A 17,801-nucleotide genomic window follows, 5' to 3' on the forward strand; every position below is an offset into this window, starting at 1 on the left:
GCAATACAATTGCTCGTCTAGGGGCAATATTGAAGCCCCTAGACGAACAACCACACCGCACAAACCAAAATACTGCGCAATAATACTAAACGTCTATTGGCCGCTTTGGAATGCAAACTGTATAAATCCAACATTTTGGGAAAAAATGTTATGCTCGCAAAAAATGGATTTTGCTTTCGTAATTATTGATTGTATTTGTTTATTTGTAGTTTACATATATCAGGACCAAGGGCGCTATATAGGTATCGATACCTGTAAATAATGTTAAAATGAAGTATATAACCCAATGAATGTCAGAGTTTTGATTATTATTATTTTACACTATTAAAGTTTAATAAACTCACATCTAAAAATGAAGTGTTCGCAATTTGAATCATGCGTAGAAACTTGATTCCTATTCCGAACACTAATTTTAATGAAGATTTCTGCATAAAATATCATTTTTTTCAACCATTTACAGTAGATTGTTAGCATTTCTAGCACTTAACATGAAAACAACAAACAAAATAGTTGCTTGTTTTTCACAGAATTTGCTAACGCAAACATTGTATCATTGGTTTTGACTGTCACTATTTTGCAAATGTCTAATATCATAAATTATAGGCTGTATCTGTAAGTAATACCTGTAAATAATGTCAAAATAAAGCCTATACCTGAAAGAATGTCTGTTTTCTGATTATTCAATTATTCATAACATAAAAGCTTAGTAAATTTTCATTTAAAAATGAAGTGTTCGGAGTTTGAGACTGTTCGGAATATGAGACAAAACGGTAAAGGTGACAATTCACACTAAAAAAAATTGCTTTTGTTCGCTTCATTCAATTATGAGTTACAGGGCGTTAACAATGGGTGTCAACGAAGAGAAAATTCGAATTCTTCCCTCTTAACATAATTTTCCTAACAGCAAGTTTTTGACAGCAAAAAGTACAAGCGCCTGGAGGCACGGACGGAAGCTTGACGTAGGACTTTGATTGTTAGGGCCAATTGCTATAAATTTGAGTTTGAGTAACTGTTCAGAAATCCGCAAAATTAACACAATAATGCCTTTTTTTCAGGCTATTCGAAACGTCAACAGCCCACACGTTCGATTCGTGGAGAACAATTTTCGCCTTTCTAGCTATTAGTTGCACATTGAGATGCCACAGGAAATTAAAGAAGTTAAAGATATCTTGATCGAGGCACGCCGGAAAGATGGAGAATGAAAACAACACCAAATTCAAGATACCTTGCTCCAACTATCGGCGCACCCTGGTGGTTCAAAACTAGGAAATGGCTGAGAAACTGAAGTAGTCTCTGCCATCGGGCCTACAGGATAGAACAGTCAAGCGAATGTTCGCGATTGTTAATGTCTGTTCATTGGTTCTGTGAACTTTCGACATCAAGTTGTGGTAAAGTATAGAACTTATTTAGACATATTTCAATTAAGGTTCGAACAGAGAAAAAAAAACTCCAAACGGTGGCCCTGGAAATACCGTTTGCTGCATGAACTACACTAGTACTTGAAACAGGTTGTAAGGGTTGTAATAGTAGAAAGATAGTTTGCGAAGTGAAAGCTTCCGTGAAATCGCAGATAAAAATTTGGTATGCCGATCGGATCCCGATGAATGTTGTCGGGTGATCCAGGAACAGTTGGGCCTCAACATAACTTCGACTGTGAACAACCGACATCGTGATCCGCAAAGCTTCTTCAAAAAGAAAAAAAAAAATCTAAGGGGTTGTTCCTAGGACACGACCGCATTTTCGACGTAAAACTACGGGATTATATTATTCAATCCGATTGTTTGTATCCGATACTATTTTAGAATGCATCGAAATTTTTTGAAATAACTTTTTAGTTAGTTAGTTATTTTTACTACATCAATAGTAATATATATTTTTATTTTCATATTTTGTAGATGTCAGTCAATCAGCGCTTTCCTCCCAGAAAGCTCAACCTCGGCCCCTAGGGACCGACGCGGGGCTCAACCTATTAACTCTGCATTTGATTCGTGTATCACGTATATGTCAGTGAATGGGAAAGAAATTGCAATATCCTCCATTTAATCCATTCCTGTATATGTATATGTATATGTAGGTGAAACCAGCATTACGAATAAATGACGTCCGCTCGGTTTATTGTGCTGGCTAGCCCACTCGCAACTGTGGTTTCATTCCATCCCAATCCATTCCATAGTGAACTTTTTCAGTTCATTCCCCTCTAGCCCTGAGTATGGCCCTTGTGGGAAGAAACATTTCTCCATACTCCTCCTTCACTTGTCCTTGAAAGACAATCCATTCCCACTCGACATTCACCGGCAACGATGTTGCTCCGATGACCACCAAACGAGAAGTGAGCAAATTATTTTACGTGTATTTTATTTTATTGTATTCCATACTTTGATACAGCGGGCTTCTTATTCTTCGGGCTTGTGTAGTGAATGTGATGCATTTAAAAAAAAAAAGTTATCTGTTTTCTAATTTGGCACCCTTAATGAAAGACATAGTTCTACGTCAAAAGTCAGTACTATAGAAAACCAATATCACAAAGCGCCTGGATGTCGCCCTTCTGACTTTTGGAAGAAGATTGTTTGGACCGATGAGAATAAAATTTTGGCCAAAAACACAAAGAAACGTCAGCAAACTGGTTGCCTGAAGTCTGAGCGTCTGCTATCCTGCAACAGTTGAATACGAAGGAGCTTCACTGCTTGTGTGGGACTGTTTTCCAGGAATGGGATGGGCAATCTTGTCATAGTCTGGGAGAAAAACTTAAAGCCGTCACTCAGAAAAATGAACATGAAAAGATATATTTTCCACTCAAGTCTCCAGACCTCAACTATGGATAATACTAGATGAAGAAGTTCTTTTGGATTCGCGGAGAAAACACAATGATTTTTGGCCGGGAATGCAACAAACAGCGTGGGATGCGATTCCTCAACAAAAAAAAACAACTCATGGCAGTAATGGAGAAACATTGAGGACATATTAAATGTTGAGATATATCACCCACGAGCATCGCTTCATTTACAATGTTTTTTTTTTTATACTGTTTATTTTTTTTATTTCCTAAGCTAAATCACTGATATTTGAAACAAAAATGAATTGGAGTACAGAGCGGATTCGATTATATGCAGTCTCGGATTTCTTTTCACTGTATATAATCGAATCCTGTATATAATCGATTAAAAAAACTTTTTTTTATTCGTTTTTGATGCATATATGTTTCGAGTTTTGAATATAAAAGAAGAATTTAATTTTTGATTCATCCCCTTAAAGACAGAAAACACATTTCTCACATGAAAAAAAATAAATTTATTTAGAATTTCTCATGAGGTGATAGACGATCATATTTGATGAAAAAATCTTTCTTCGTATATGTTCGAATTTCAACAATGAGAGAGTTCTTTTTCTTCTGTTTCGGACTCTGTTCCCTCAAACTGGCTCTAGATCAAAAAGTACGCTACGGAAGAAAATGATATTACTTTCATTTGAAAGATGATAAAATTTAGTACAAGATATAGTACTGGAACATCTAAATTAGTGGTTTTCAGTAACATTTCGGAAGCGAAAATTAAAAAGTTGGTAACTTTTAATGTGTTATTAATAATTTTATCCTAAAAAATCATTTCAAACTTGATTGTTTCTATACATTAAATTAAAGCTTTCTAACCGTTCTACAATTTGTTCTTTGACACCCAACTTCTATCTTTCTTAATTTCGCTGCAATATCGATTTATATAAATCCTGGTGAAAATTCACGCAAAATCTTTAAAAATCACGATTTTTACCCCATTGTACATATAAAATCCACTTAAATTTCACTTTAACGTTGAACATTTTTAACATTTTTGCTTGGAAAAGTTCTTATTTAATATGTAAAAAAAATATTTTTTTTAAACTGTATATGATCGAGTCGAATTTTCCAAAAAAATAATGAAAATGTATTTTGCGTAATGCTATTCATTTTTTATTTCCATCGCTGTAACTTATAGGGCAATTACGATTTTGCGTAATATTCATTTGAAATTCGGTTACATTCCTCATATTCACTTTCGTAGAATGCCTCCTCCCGTTTATAAAAATCAAAGACATAGCCCTACGTAAAAAAAAACATTTTCGAAAAGACATCCACCCTGTCCACACCCGTTCGAATCGAAAGCAGAAACCGGCGCTCACCGGAGTCTGTGGCTGCCGTAGACCACTAATTGCAATCATTCAGTTGCAGTCGGCGCACCGGGGCGAAATGTGTGCATATTTATTCCAAACAACATTATTATAAATTTCTCCAACTGGGCGACTTTGTGTTCGGGCGGGTTTTTCACAGAGGCTCTGATGCTTCCTCTTGTGGTTGTTGTTTTCGGTTCCTGCTAGTATCGGACTTGTGGCGCTCAAATGTATGTATTCATTTATATGCAACCGGAAGAAACCGCCTCACCCTCTACTCGGATGATGAGTGAGTGGGGGATGGTGATAGTGCATCTTCGGCGATTCTTAGTGTGGCTATGTACAAGCGGAAAAGAAAACCTGGCTCAGTGGGCAGTGTGGGTATGGGGGAGTTACAAAGTTGTGTCAGGAAGCAAGGCTTGCCCTGATGAATTTCTACAGTTTGGTTCTTTATCTAATGGGGGCCTCCTTGTGTCAAACACCTCTTCGTTCGGATGCGCTACTAATCTACGCAGGCGAGTGCAGTACGCAGATGGAAGGATATGCGCTTCCTTCGGTGCAATCTCCGTCAGCGACTGAGAAGTGGGTGGAATTCGGTAGGGTGAGAATGAGCCTAGGTCGTCTAAAAAAGCTTAACGCATATATACGCATACACACACATGAGTGAAAGACTGACCAAAGTCCAAGGAAGAAACAAGAACGTTCCCGATGAAGATGCCTACCCCTCCCACCGGAGGATGCTGCCGTTGCTGCAGTTTGCTCTGCTGTTGCCGGAGATGGTCAAATGCGTAGTCAAGTGTGTGCATGGAACGTTTTATGCATGCATGCATCTTCTGGGGGTTCCTCTCTCTCTGTGTGTAGAGTTGGAATTTGCCGTATGTGCGAGCCCTTGCTTTTCGTCTTTCATCCGAACGAGGCTCTTCTAGGAAGGGGTTGGTCTCCCGGCCATCAGGATGAGAATGTTTCCTCTGATGCTATTATTCAACGCTCGAAGAAGAAACTGCTAGTTTCCCACAGAAACAACAATATCAGTTTGTGTGTGCCCGGTTGCCCACTCCACCTCGCTGGTAGGGGGGATCGGATCCACAAGGAGTTCCGTGCAAAGAAATATCCAGGCAACGCAGTTGATTGCATTTTGGGTGGCTGCCGGTGGTGGGAGTTGCCGTCGTTGAGGCCAACGGTTCTTCAAGAGTGCGTTTGGGCTATAACGTTGTTTGAGACCGCCTAAGCGGGAACGACCAGTGTCACGCAGTGGACGATGCCACTACAAAAGAACCCACCCCACCCCGGGCATGGGATGCATTAAGAAAAACACAAGATCCATAAAGAAGCTGCTGCTGCTGGTGCTGGGGCTGATACCGGTCAATGGTGGCATCTGCAGCGACATGGATGGAGAACTTGGACGCATAACGAATGAATGTGGTCGCTTCGGACCATGGTAGCATTGCAGCAGAACGTGGCCACTGCACAAGATCGCTTTTGGTTTTGAAGTGGACCGACCCGCCTCACGAGATGGCCCAACGTTTAATGTTACCCCATCAGATTGGTGTAAGAGTGAGCGCCACAGTCCGTTTGATTATACTCGAATGGACATTCGGAGCAAGTCATTCTTGTTGTGTGCAAATGATCAAATGGAGTTATTTGATAATATGGAAATTGTTTCCGGTTGGGTGTCTGACGTTATCGTGATTTGAGTCATTTTATAACGCGTAACTAAACACGAACATTACAATGGAGATTGTTCAATTATTTACGATGGATTGACCTAAGTTTGGTTTCCTTCGATTTTTTGTATATTTTTCTCAATTAAAAAAGTCGAAGCTTTTCACTCAATCCCCTTTAGTCGCACCTGTTGAAATATGCACAAGAGTACAACCGGACCTTCGTATGAAAGCACAGACGCGTAAAACGACCAATGCCACACAAAATGGGGGGAATCGGAACAGTTCGCTATTCCAATCTTGACTCTTGGTCACGCCACGGCTTATAGGGAAAGGGTGGTACAGACGAATTGATAGCCACAAATTGATAGTTTTAATAATAATATAATAATGATAATCATAATAAAATTTGTCTTTGAGGCACAAATTTTGCAAAATGAATGTACCCGGCATCCTAGAAAAAATAAGATTGAGTCGGGAAAGACGGACACTTGACGGGAAGGATGGACACTTGGGGTGGAAAAGATGGACACTTACTGAAAAGTCAAGTTTATGTACTCAATAAGTTTTGAACGTCTTCAAATAGGCCTTAAAATTATCGAACAAAAAGGCTAGACTAAAAACAGCTAGAAGGACTTGTATTTTTTTTTCATTTTTACATGTCTAAAATTGCTTGCGGCATTCGGAATGACAAATTTGAATTATGTGTTAAAAACCGCTCCGCTGATTCCTCCATGGTATCTGATTGCACTTGCAAACGTAGTCAGTAGGCATCTGTTAAAAAAAGAAGGAGGAGTCAATCAAATTGTTTTCAAAACAAAATTCTTTTTCCTCCGGTGAAGTGTCCGTCTTACCCGACTTGATTATATTTTTTTCATCAATATTTCTGGAGTAAAAACAAGAAAATTCACTGCTGATTCGATGAACTGGATGTAGCACGGTACCGATTTCAATATTTGGAAGCCCCTCGTTTCGTTATTCGGAAGTGCAGATCAGGGTTACCATATCTACAGAATAATCTGTATTATACAGATTTTTCAGACTTTTTGAAACCAAGAATCTGTCGATACAGATTACAGATTTTTCTGGTTTTCATACAGATTTGCAGATTTTTCAAAATAACGAGCCAATATTAGTTATGGCTTGATCTCAATAATATTTTTTCCTAACTCACCAATTTCATTCACATATCATTCCAATCAGTCTGAATGAGAGCCATTATATCATTCATATGTAGCGTTGAGTACTGCTCTCTCATGTTTAATCTAAGGCGAAAAATGCAAAAATCGGCGTCATCGGCTAGCTTTTCAATAAATAAATAACATTTTCTCTACTAGAGCACAGTGAATACGAATTTTTACGTGGATACCATCAACATCAAATCTTTACGTGGATACCATCAACGTCAAATTCATAATAATTATGCCAATCAATGATACTAAAGCTAAGATTATGCTTCAAGATTGAATTTATAAATTTAATCCTTTGCGGTCGTATTAAATTTCGACGTGTGTGTCGTACTGGTCGCAATTATTTTTACACGAATAAGCTGTGATGTCAGATTATGAAGGATGAACAAGATTCCTTGGTGTCTTGAAAACTTCTGATAAGTATTTACTAAACAATGTTTTTATGTTCATGTTTTAAACATATTTTATATATTTTTAAAAATAATTCTTTTTTGTGTGATATCTTTCGTATGTAACACAAAAATAATTAGTTTGGCGTCCTTCGCCTTTTATCTTTCTGTTTGAACATACAGAACAATGCTCTTTACATCTTCAAAGTGCCGCATTACATGGCGTTTTCTATTAATCCTTTCCTTAAGCACGGATGGAATTTTTTGTTTATACTGAGTACCATTATCCATCATCCCTAGTAGCATCGTTTTGTTTCGTGAATAAGTTCACAAGACATAAAACTTCGTTTATAAAAAGTTTGAACCGATGACTTGTTGCATGAATTATAATCTTAGTATACTTCATTGCTGTGGGAGCTGAAAGAAGACAAACCACTGAAAAAAGTTAATACAGATTTCGATACAGATTTTCTGAGGAAAAACACAGATAAAAAGATTTTTGAGACCAAAAACACAGATGTTATTATGGTAAACCCTGGTGCAGATCCATCACAATCTCTGATGGGTCAATCTGAGCTTCTCCTTCTGTATTTGTTTGGATGAAGGGCTGAGCGAGCGCCTCTCCTCTTTTTATATTTGAGCGACTAGCCATATTGGGTGCTGGACAGGGCTCGGCATAGTAATAGTCAACTGAGGATAGTCAGCTGACTATCTGACTGACTATAACCGTATTCAGTCGGAAATGACTTTTGGCTTTTTCAAGCAGTTTCTCCACCAAAACGACTAAACAGTCAGTCAGTCAAATTGTCTTCATTGCATCTTGAAATGACTTCCCCCAAAACGAATTCGTTCCTCTCTCTCCCATGTATCATTATGCATGCATCGATGTTTGAGTTCAACGTGATTTGACATACGCTACAAGTGAGCTAGATTTTTTGTATCGTACACGAAAATTACTCACACGTATAAAATAGCGTGCAGTGTGTGTGCGCTATTTTGCTCGCTATTTACTAGTACTAACGCGAGGACCTTTATAACATACTTGATGAATGTCTAAGTTCGTTGGTTTGAGTTCACGATGGGTAGACAATAAACCGTCCATTGATGGGGTAACTACTTTTTTGCATCAGAAATCAAGTTTTCGTTCCTCTTCATATGGACGTAAAATAAGGTAGCGTACGCGGGTATAAAATTAGTGTCAGGGGGAAATGGAAGTGTGGATTGAAGTCAATTGAATGAAGAGGCAGATTTGTATTCATTAGTCGCCTCAGTTAAAATAATCACTGACTGGACTAGTTCACCAGTCATCTTTGCTAGTCAATTCATTTTCTAGTTCAGTCACTTTTTGCGACTGCCGAAGCAGTTCTAGTCGAAGCGAAGCTACTGAGACTCTACGACTCTACGGTCTTCATTTTCCACCTTCGAAGATTTCAGGCCCTGGTGCTGGATGTGACAGGGTGGCTGTTTTAGCCAAGACACCCACATACCAGCACTCTGAAAGACTCATGATTTCAATTTTTTTTTTTGCTATTTTTTCTGTTTGGATATTTCCCTCAAATAGCAGAGTCTTTTCTTTTTATTTTTTTATTCTTGAACTTCCTAAACCCAGCGTATTTCTATACTGCGCGCTTGAAACTGGATTGCTCTCTCTGTTGAGATATTTTTCTTCACACAAGCGTATACGGTTCAAATGGGGGCGCGCTGTTGTTTTTATGCTTTGCTTAGAACGAATGAACATAAAGCGGGCGCTAGAATTTGATGTGTATGTGTGTGTGTATAGAATGAGACGCGCATCACACAAGTGAGAAGAAATGTTTAGTATCTGAGTTCTGCGCCGGGTACATTTTGCGCTGTCGTGCTTATGGATTTTGTGTTCTTCGCACCAAGATAGAATATGAGTTTTCTGTGAGCGCGTGCTGATGAATATCAAACTCAAGCGCAGCGCTGCGTTTGTTTTTTGAAGACTGCCAATTAGTATCTCGCTGATCTGCGGATTCACTGATATGCTCGTCATTCCTACTTCAAACGTGGAAGAGGCTGGAGCGGTTAGTTATTTGTCGAACCGCGGGTGACATTACTGATAGATAATAGTCGGAGGTTACATCGCATAGTTAGTGTGTTTAAGTTTTTTTTTCTTTATGTTTTATTTGTACGGGTTAGGAAAATACGATACTACTTAGTTTTTTGTTAGTATCTTTCTGTGTGAGAAACTACGTTTTCCCCCGACCAAATAAAATACGAGGTAAGCTCTATTGCACGTTGCGTAATTAAAATTGTGGGTTTGATGTTAAAATGCGGAATTTGTGTGATATTCGTTCCACGTGTATATAGGAAGAGCCGCTTCTGACCCGGCGCTTGAGTCGAGTTTTGCCCTTATCAACGTCGAGTTTTGCTCTCATCAACGCATTCGGCGATTCATTTTTATTTGTACAGAAGAAAATATAGAAGTGCGTTTTTCCACCTTAAAATCCATTTCCACTTTCGAACAAAGATCAATTTCCTTAGCGCAAACATCAAATAGAGGCAAAGCTTGTCGCTGTGTAATTTTAGAACATATCTTCTTCTTCTTCTTCTTCTTCTTCTTCTTCTTCAATGGCACTAACGTTCCTAGAGGAACTTCGCCGTCTCAACGTAGTATTACTTGCGTCATTTTTATTAGTACTTAGTTGAGATTTCTATGCCAAATAACACGCCTTGAATGCATTCTGAGTGGCAAGCTCTAGAATACGCGTGATCACAGTGCAAGTCGGAGGAAATTTCTTTGACGAAAAACTCCCCCGACCAGAACGGGAATCGAACCCGAACACCCGGCATGTTAGTTGTGACGCTAACCACTCGGCCACGGGAGCACAATTTTAGAACATATGGGAATTGCATTTTCCGGATTTTCCCATTTTCCTTCAGAGTTTTCCCGAAATTTTCGGTTGGAATAGGTTTAATTGAAATATATGTGATATTTTATGGGACGCCCTCTCCATTCCAGAGATTCCATTCCTACGTGAGAACAAAACTAATGAATAATAAATAATGAAAAAAATGACACCGTTTTGTGGCAAGGCAGTGTATTTGAATACTTAAAACTTATATAATTTGTGTGCATGCCCACACAGGTGGAAGGATTATCTTTGAACATCGAATAAGAGTGGGTATAATGCGTATGACCAGTGGCGTCGAGTGGAGAACTCGCACCCGGGACCGAAGTGTCTGGTTGGTCCTCCTCCCTCTTCGCTATATGTATATAGTGTATGCAATGGTGAAATATTTGTTAATGTAGAAGTGTTTCTGCACCACTAAAATCTTGTACTCAGGGGCGGTCCGCACAACCCAGTCGACGCCACTGCGTATGATCTAATCATAATCTTGTCAGAATTATTGTGGCTATTATTCCAAGGAAATTCATGCTCCTCCATAGTAAGCTGTGTATCGAATTTGCCGACATTTGTTGTCTGTAATGCTAGTCCACTTATCTCCCCATAATTTTGTATGATTTTCAAATTTTCCCGAATACTAAGTCGCCTTCTTGAGCTGACTGAAGCAATGCTTCTCTAGCTCTTTTATCTACAACTTCTCTACCAAGAATGTGTATATAACTTGGTAAGTAATAGATTTTGACGATCTGGAGCTTTTTTGATAAATGGAAATAATGTCGAATTTTTTTCGCATCAAGGGGGTATTCTAGTGGAGAGACGGTATGGTTGAATAACTGTATGTCTATCTTGCTATGATGCTTTTGATTTTTTTCCAAGAATCAGCACTCAATATATTACGTCCATAGATACATTTGTTTCATACACTGTGGAAACCCGGCTCACACCGATAGACGAAGCCGTAACAAGATACAGGTATGAACCGGCAATAGCAACAATGGCTTCATCTATGCCCATATTTTCCATAATGACATGATTGATGTGGTCGGTCGCACAATCCACCATTATCCAAAACGGCTCTATTTGATGGATACCCGCAAGTACTCGTTTCCAATAACCCATATTAGAGGGAGCAATTTTGCAAAAGCCAAACCAACTACCTGTTCGCGATTGCTTCAACTGAATTAGTTCGCTGGGAAATGCTAAATGCAGTGTCGGAACAGCGTCAATAATTCAACGAATCGGCCAACATTGATCGGTGTAACCGATCATGCGACATGAGTAATAAATAAATAATTTTCGGACGGGGAAGTACGGTTTCCTGGTCGTCGGAATTGCGAATCTAGACGTAGAAATGATTATGGGCAATTTGAAATTAAAAAAAAAATAACAGGTTGATACGATGAGTTTGTACCATCGCGTTTTCAGCAATAATCATATATCGATTTTTACCTGCTGCAATCGCCGCAAATTTCTCAAAATCTCACTAGAAAGTGAACCTACAATTACGCCCCATAGAACGCTGCAACCACTAAATCTTATCCCGTGGCGAATGGAACTCCAGCGGAGGTCCCGTCGTAATGCGTCTGTGACTCTTAATTAGAAAACACCATCCCTGCGAACCCTTTGCCAAAATTGCCCCGAAACGTCCCTTTTTTTCCCAGCCCAAACATGGAATCCATAACACATCCATCCCATTCGCAGGTACAACAACTTATTGTACCGATAATCTTCAGAACACAACTCGGAATTGACATGTTAGCCGAGATTTATGGGTACTCCTGGGCTCTACCTGGGCTGAGATCACCGTAACAAGGCATCGGGCATGATCCTCGAAGGACGAACGGCAATAATCGTAAAACAGCGAAACAACAGAATTAATCCCGCTAAATGTTATTTTTAAATTGTAGAAACAAATGTCGGCAAACAAAGAGGACCTTCGGGGTGTGTAAATCCGGTTTTCCAGCGAACTGTCATAAAATGAATTTCAATGAGTCCGTCGGAGGGAACGTGATAAGGATGCACTTTCTTCCTGGGATCAACAACGAAAAGACAACAACGGGGGAAGAAGAGCAAAAAAAAAAGGATACAACAATCTGCCGTCAAACCAAAAGATGTGCTCGCGCACCGGAAGATAACAACGATATACAAATCAAATTCCATCCAAATCACTGCCGTAATTACCGTTCTCATATCCCAAAAGCCGCGAAGATCCGACCGGGACACGACCACACGGTTCACGAAATTGGAAAAAGGGTCCTGAGGGGTTTCCCGCGCCTTTGTCCTCGCAAGCAAGAAAGGTGTGCGCGAAACCCTTCGCGCTGCTCTCTATCAGCTCTGAGGAAATTGAGGGTAACACCATAAGGAGGATGCACTCGGAAGAAAAAGAATCGAGCGGGGAGAAGCCTTGGAGTGTAGATCAAGGAACAGAGAAAATAATCTACTGCCGTGGCGGCGATGCAATTTATGATCAATGTTTTGCTGTCAAGCTATTAGCTACGGGCCGTGACTTTGACGGACGGAAATCTTTTTTTTTTTGTACTGGGTTAAGTTTTTATTCTGCATACCATATCTTGTCCGAGTTAGGGTTAGGGTTAGGCCTTCTTTGGGTTGCTACGAACAATAGATCTCGTGATGATGTGTGCGCAATTAATAGACCAACGGGACACTATTCCAAATTCATGAAAGAATGGAAGTATGCATTAGGAAAAATCTATTAGTAAAGTTGAAAAATCACGAAAAAATAAAGCTTCACTCATTTTGCGCATATTGTCTGCATTGGATTATTCGGCTACTGATCCATTACTGCTATCAGCAATAGCATTTTCGAAACAATGGTTGGATGTTGGGAATGCAACGAATTTTTTCAAACAGAATGCATCGTTACTTGATACAATCGATACAGTGTTTTTGACAATTGCGAGAAATTTTAGGAATCACATCCCCCGCAAAGACAGTTACCCGAAAGACATTCACCCATTCCACTAACCCGAATGTAACAAATACTGGAATGCGACAGCAACTCGAACGTAACATCCACCCGAACTGGCCCTTACCAGAATGCGACACTTACCCGAAGGGAGGGTATATTCGAATATTTTTTTTATTAGGAAGTATTTGTATATTCATTTCTGATGGGTGTTATTTAAAGATCATATTTGTTTTATACGTTAGTTTTCATTCAAAAAGTATTCTTACTGGGTAGTGCAACATAAGAAATAGTGGCGTTGGTGCCGCCTCGGTTCCTTATCTTCGTTAAATGGGGGCTCAGTCCTCATTACATTGACCTTAGAAAAAAATTTCATCACGAAATAATAAATTCATGATAAAAACTGCGCTGCGGTGGAAAACGTAAGTGCAGGGTCTTTCAGATTAAACATCACGCAACAAATTTTAATAACTTCTACAAAAGTGATTTTAATTTTTTTAAAACGAAAATAAAGTTTATTTTAGGACATTTTCGATGTGACCACCCCTTTTTTCGATAACGCGTTTATAACGGTGAACAAAATTCTTCAACAAGTCTAACATTACGACTTCGATGCTATTGAAAATCCGAGTGATTTTGTCTTTAAGTTCCTCCAAATTCTGTAGCTTATTAACATAGCAACGGTCCTTCACGTACCCCCAGAGGAAGTAATCGAAGACGAGAAATATTGAAATTCTCACCATAAGAGGATAAAGTTTCATTAAAGTTGCTCGAGTAATAGGATTTCACTAAAAATACAGGTTCTTGTAAATTGTACATTTTGACACTAAAAACCATTCGATCAGACTGAACGAGTAGCTGAATAATATCGTCCCGAAGTGGGGAATGTTGCGTTACCATCGACAGAGCGAAATATTTGTATATAAGGAGCTATTCGATTTTTTTGCGTGAGCGTTTATTCTGAAAAGCCCTGTACCATGTTTTTTCTTATCAATTCTTTTCACATTTTCATGGCATTTATGCTTTATATTTTAACGTAGGACTACGTCATTTCATTCATACTTAATTTTCTTCGGAATATTTTCATGATGTACTGTATTCTATTAGTCAAATCATTTCATTTGATACCGATATTTAGGGGATTGCAAAAAATACACACTCGTGGCGGCGACCTTTTTGAATTTATGTTGTTTATTATGTTTTGTGTTCTCCAAGTCAAGCCATTCAGCCATTTTTTAGCGACGGCCAAATTGAATTTTTCAAAATCAAGAAATACGCAGTCTGATAATGGCAGCAGAGATATAAGTGTCTTCCAAATTTCAGATCAATTAGTCAACAGGAACGGGGTCAATTTTCTATAAATGTGGGACAACCCTACAAATATTCAAATATTCAACATATATTCAACCTAATATTCAACAACAGGTCAAGCTGAATAAAATCATTTAAAAAGCAATTAGTTATTTGAGGACTGCGACCATCTTGATTTGGATTTTTCATGATCTGCTATGTTCTACTAGTCGAGCACTTCCATTTGATACCCATATTGATGAGCTTGAGCTTGGGTAGACTGTACAATTCGTAGTTGCTTTCCGTGATTGACCTGAACCAACCAAATTGCACAAAGAACACACAGAATGACGCTTAGGACTAGCAAATCATTCTCGTTGTGCAATTTTCGGCGATTCGAGCTTTAAATGGTCAATAACGATGCCGGCCACGTCCTTACAGTAGAAGGGAAGGAATGTTAGTATGATATTCGCCGCCCGAAGGCCAGAAGGGTCGCCTCTATAGCGTGGTTCCCTAGCGTTTATCATGGAAGGGATAGTTGTTAGTGGGAATGGTTAAGAAAAATCAGGATTCACTGCGGTAAGTGATGTGATTATGTAAACGCGAGCTATTGACTACTTGACGAAACAAAAACCCTAAAATCTGATGTGTTACAACACGCGGCAAAGACTTACTAGGAAAACCTGTTAAATTGTAACATTTTATATAATATATTATATTAACCCTTTTCGGTCGGAATTGATTTCGCTTGGAAGGGTTTCTCTTATATTTCCACGCTTATAATATTTTACTCATACCGAGTACCGTTACATATTATTCATAGAAATTTCTTATACATCCGTGAAAAAAGTTCACCAGACATTAACATTTGTTTAGAAAAAATGTAAACTATTACATCGTTGAATAAAGTATTTAGTATGATTCCTTGCTATGGTGACTGAGAGCAGACAGACGACCGCAAAGGGTTAATATTCTTGTATTTATCGTATGTACTTTTCATCGAAATACAATCGCGTTGGCGGAGATTTTATAGTGGGAAACCTGAGAAGGTAACCGATAGAACTCCTTTTTTTTTGCTTGTCAAATAACTTTTTTTTGCTTGCTGAATAAATATATAATTCCTTTGACCATTGGCTATACAATAATTAAACGGAAGAAGAAAAAAACTAATCACCATCTGATATTTTGCCGCAAAACATCATCGTCTGGCCCACTGTGAACTTATATCTATTCACAAATGGCGTCGAATTGGTGTTAGTGAACGTGTCCGTACATGTACGTTCGCATACATCACCTGATACGAAAGCGAAAAGTCAGTCGAATGAAATGTATATACAGGGTTTTCCATTTCGGGCTTCCGAAAGTATACAGCCCTGCGCTGACAACCGTTTGACATAGCTGTCAACCAAAGCGTCATATCCTTAGTTTAATGTCTGCCATTTTATAATATGGAACGTTTAAGCATCACAAAACTTGTTAATTTTGTTAAATTATACTATAAAAATGATGAAAAACCGGCAAATGTTTTTCGAGCATTACGGAAGGATTGTGGTCGTCATGGACGGCCTACAGAGCACACAATCGCTAATGTAGTGCGTAAATTCGAACAAACTGGATCCGTAGCGGATATTGTGAAACCTGTGCATCATCGTAATGTGCGTTCGGCCGAAAATATTGCTGCTGTTGCTGCCAGTGTGGAGGATGACCCGAATGTTTCGATTCCACGGCGTGCTCAGCAATTGGGCTTGTCAAACACATCATTGTGGCGAATTTGCATTTGGACTTGCACCTACATCCATATAAAGTCCAACTGGTACAAAAATTAGAGCGTGGTGACCATGGAATGCGTCGATTGGGTGAACGAACAACAGCAGCAAACTGCTGAATTTTCGCATCAAATTTTCTTCAGCGATGAGGGACTTTGAATTCAGCAGCGGTAGTATCACCATCAGAGGCATCATCACCTGTACAAAAATTTTGAATACCCCAAAGATAAGTACATCGTTCTTTATAGTCGAAGAAATTTCGTGAATGTATAGATTATAATTTTTTCAAGCGCTGTGAAGTTAGAACTCAAACCCATGTTGCATATGAGGATGAAAGCTATGTTCCGCGTTCGATGTGCTAATTATTTAGAAGAGTTTATTTCTCCTATATTGTGTAACGACGCGCGGCTGTGTATGTAGTGAGAGGCAGTCCTGAGCGTACATACACATATATGAATACTGTTTTCGGTAGAAATATTTCATTTTAAAAATTTTTAAGTATTGTATGCAAGATTAAATTCACTTCGTTTCGTTTTCGCCGTGGGGTGGCGTTCGTGATCAGGACCAGGGTTTGATTATGTTAGAGGTTTTTAATTTCGCAATTTAATATTGTCAGACTACTCCAATTTTAGTTTTCATTTTAAGTAAGTTAGCTAATTGGAAGGCTTTATACATTTATATTAGTTTTTGGTTCCTGGTTTTTCAATTTCAGACACTAGATTGAGTTTATAAATTCAGATTAGAGGGTCTTTATCCGTGTAGTTCTCTCGATTAGCTTCTCAGGTTTCCAAAACATAACTCCCTGCCATCATTATTAGAGTACGATCAGAGTATGCGGGATGAATAACGAAATATATCACCCGTCTTGTTGGTTCCACAGGAATTTACTCGGTTACCTTTTCAGGTTTCGCAAAGATAACTCTTCACCGTCCAATTGGATTTGATTTGATTGGACGTACGATAAAATAACAAAATATAAAGCCAGTCCAATCAAATTAACAGGTTTTCCTTTGTAGGACACCAAAGATAATTTATGCCGCGTGTTATATCCTTTAAGATATTTAGAATTCTGTTTCGTCGAGTGGTCGATAGTTCGCCTATACATATTCACATCACTTACCTCAGTGAATCCTGATTTTTGCCCCTCCCGATTAACAACTATCCTTTCCATGATAAACGCTAGGGATCCACGCTATAGAGGCGACCCTTCTGGCCTTCGGGCGGCGAATATCATACTAACATTACTTCCCTTCCCCTGGTGACTGTAAGGACGTGGCCGGCGTCGTTATTGACCATTTAAAGCTCGAATCACCGAAAATTGCATAACGAGAATGATTTGCTAGTCCCAAGGGTCATTCTGTGTGTTCTTTGTGCAATTTGGTTGGTTCAGGTCAATCACGGAGAGCAACTATGAATTGTACAGTCTACCCAAGCTCAAGCTCAAGCTCAAATTTTCTTCAGCGATGAGGCACATTTCGAGCTCGGTGGCTATGTGAACACCAAAAATTTCCATATATGGGGCGTATATGAGAAAATCCACACGTGATTGTTGAGATGCCATTGCATCCG

At 38.9% G+C, this 17,801-nt stretch overlaps 1 protein-coding gene and 1 pseudogene across 1 annotated transcript in view; one reads left to right on the plus strand and one right to left on the minus strand.

The window, feature by feature from the left end:
* LOC129761816 (coiled-coil domain-containing protein lobo) overlaps positions 1-17,801 on the minus strand; it is a 523,331-nt gene that overhangs the window by 231,913 nt on the left and 273,617 nt on the right. The window lies entirely within an intron of this gene.
* Positions 1,137-1,368, plus strand: LOC129762820 (60S ribosomal protein L38-like; annotated as a pseudogene).

This window comes from Toxorhynchites rutilus, chromosome 1 (assembly GCF_029784135.1).
Source record: "Toxorhynchites rutilus septentrionalis strain SRP chromosome 1, ASM2978413v1, whole genome shotgun sequence".
Lineage (NCBI taxonomy): Eukaryota > Metazoa > Arthropoda > Insecta > Diptera > Culicidae > Toxorhynchites > Toxorhynchites rutilus.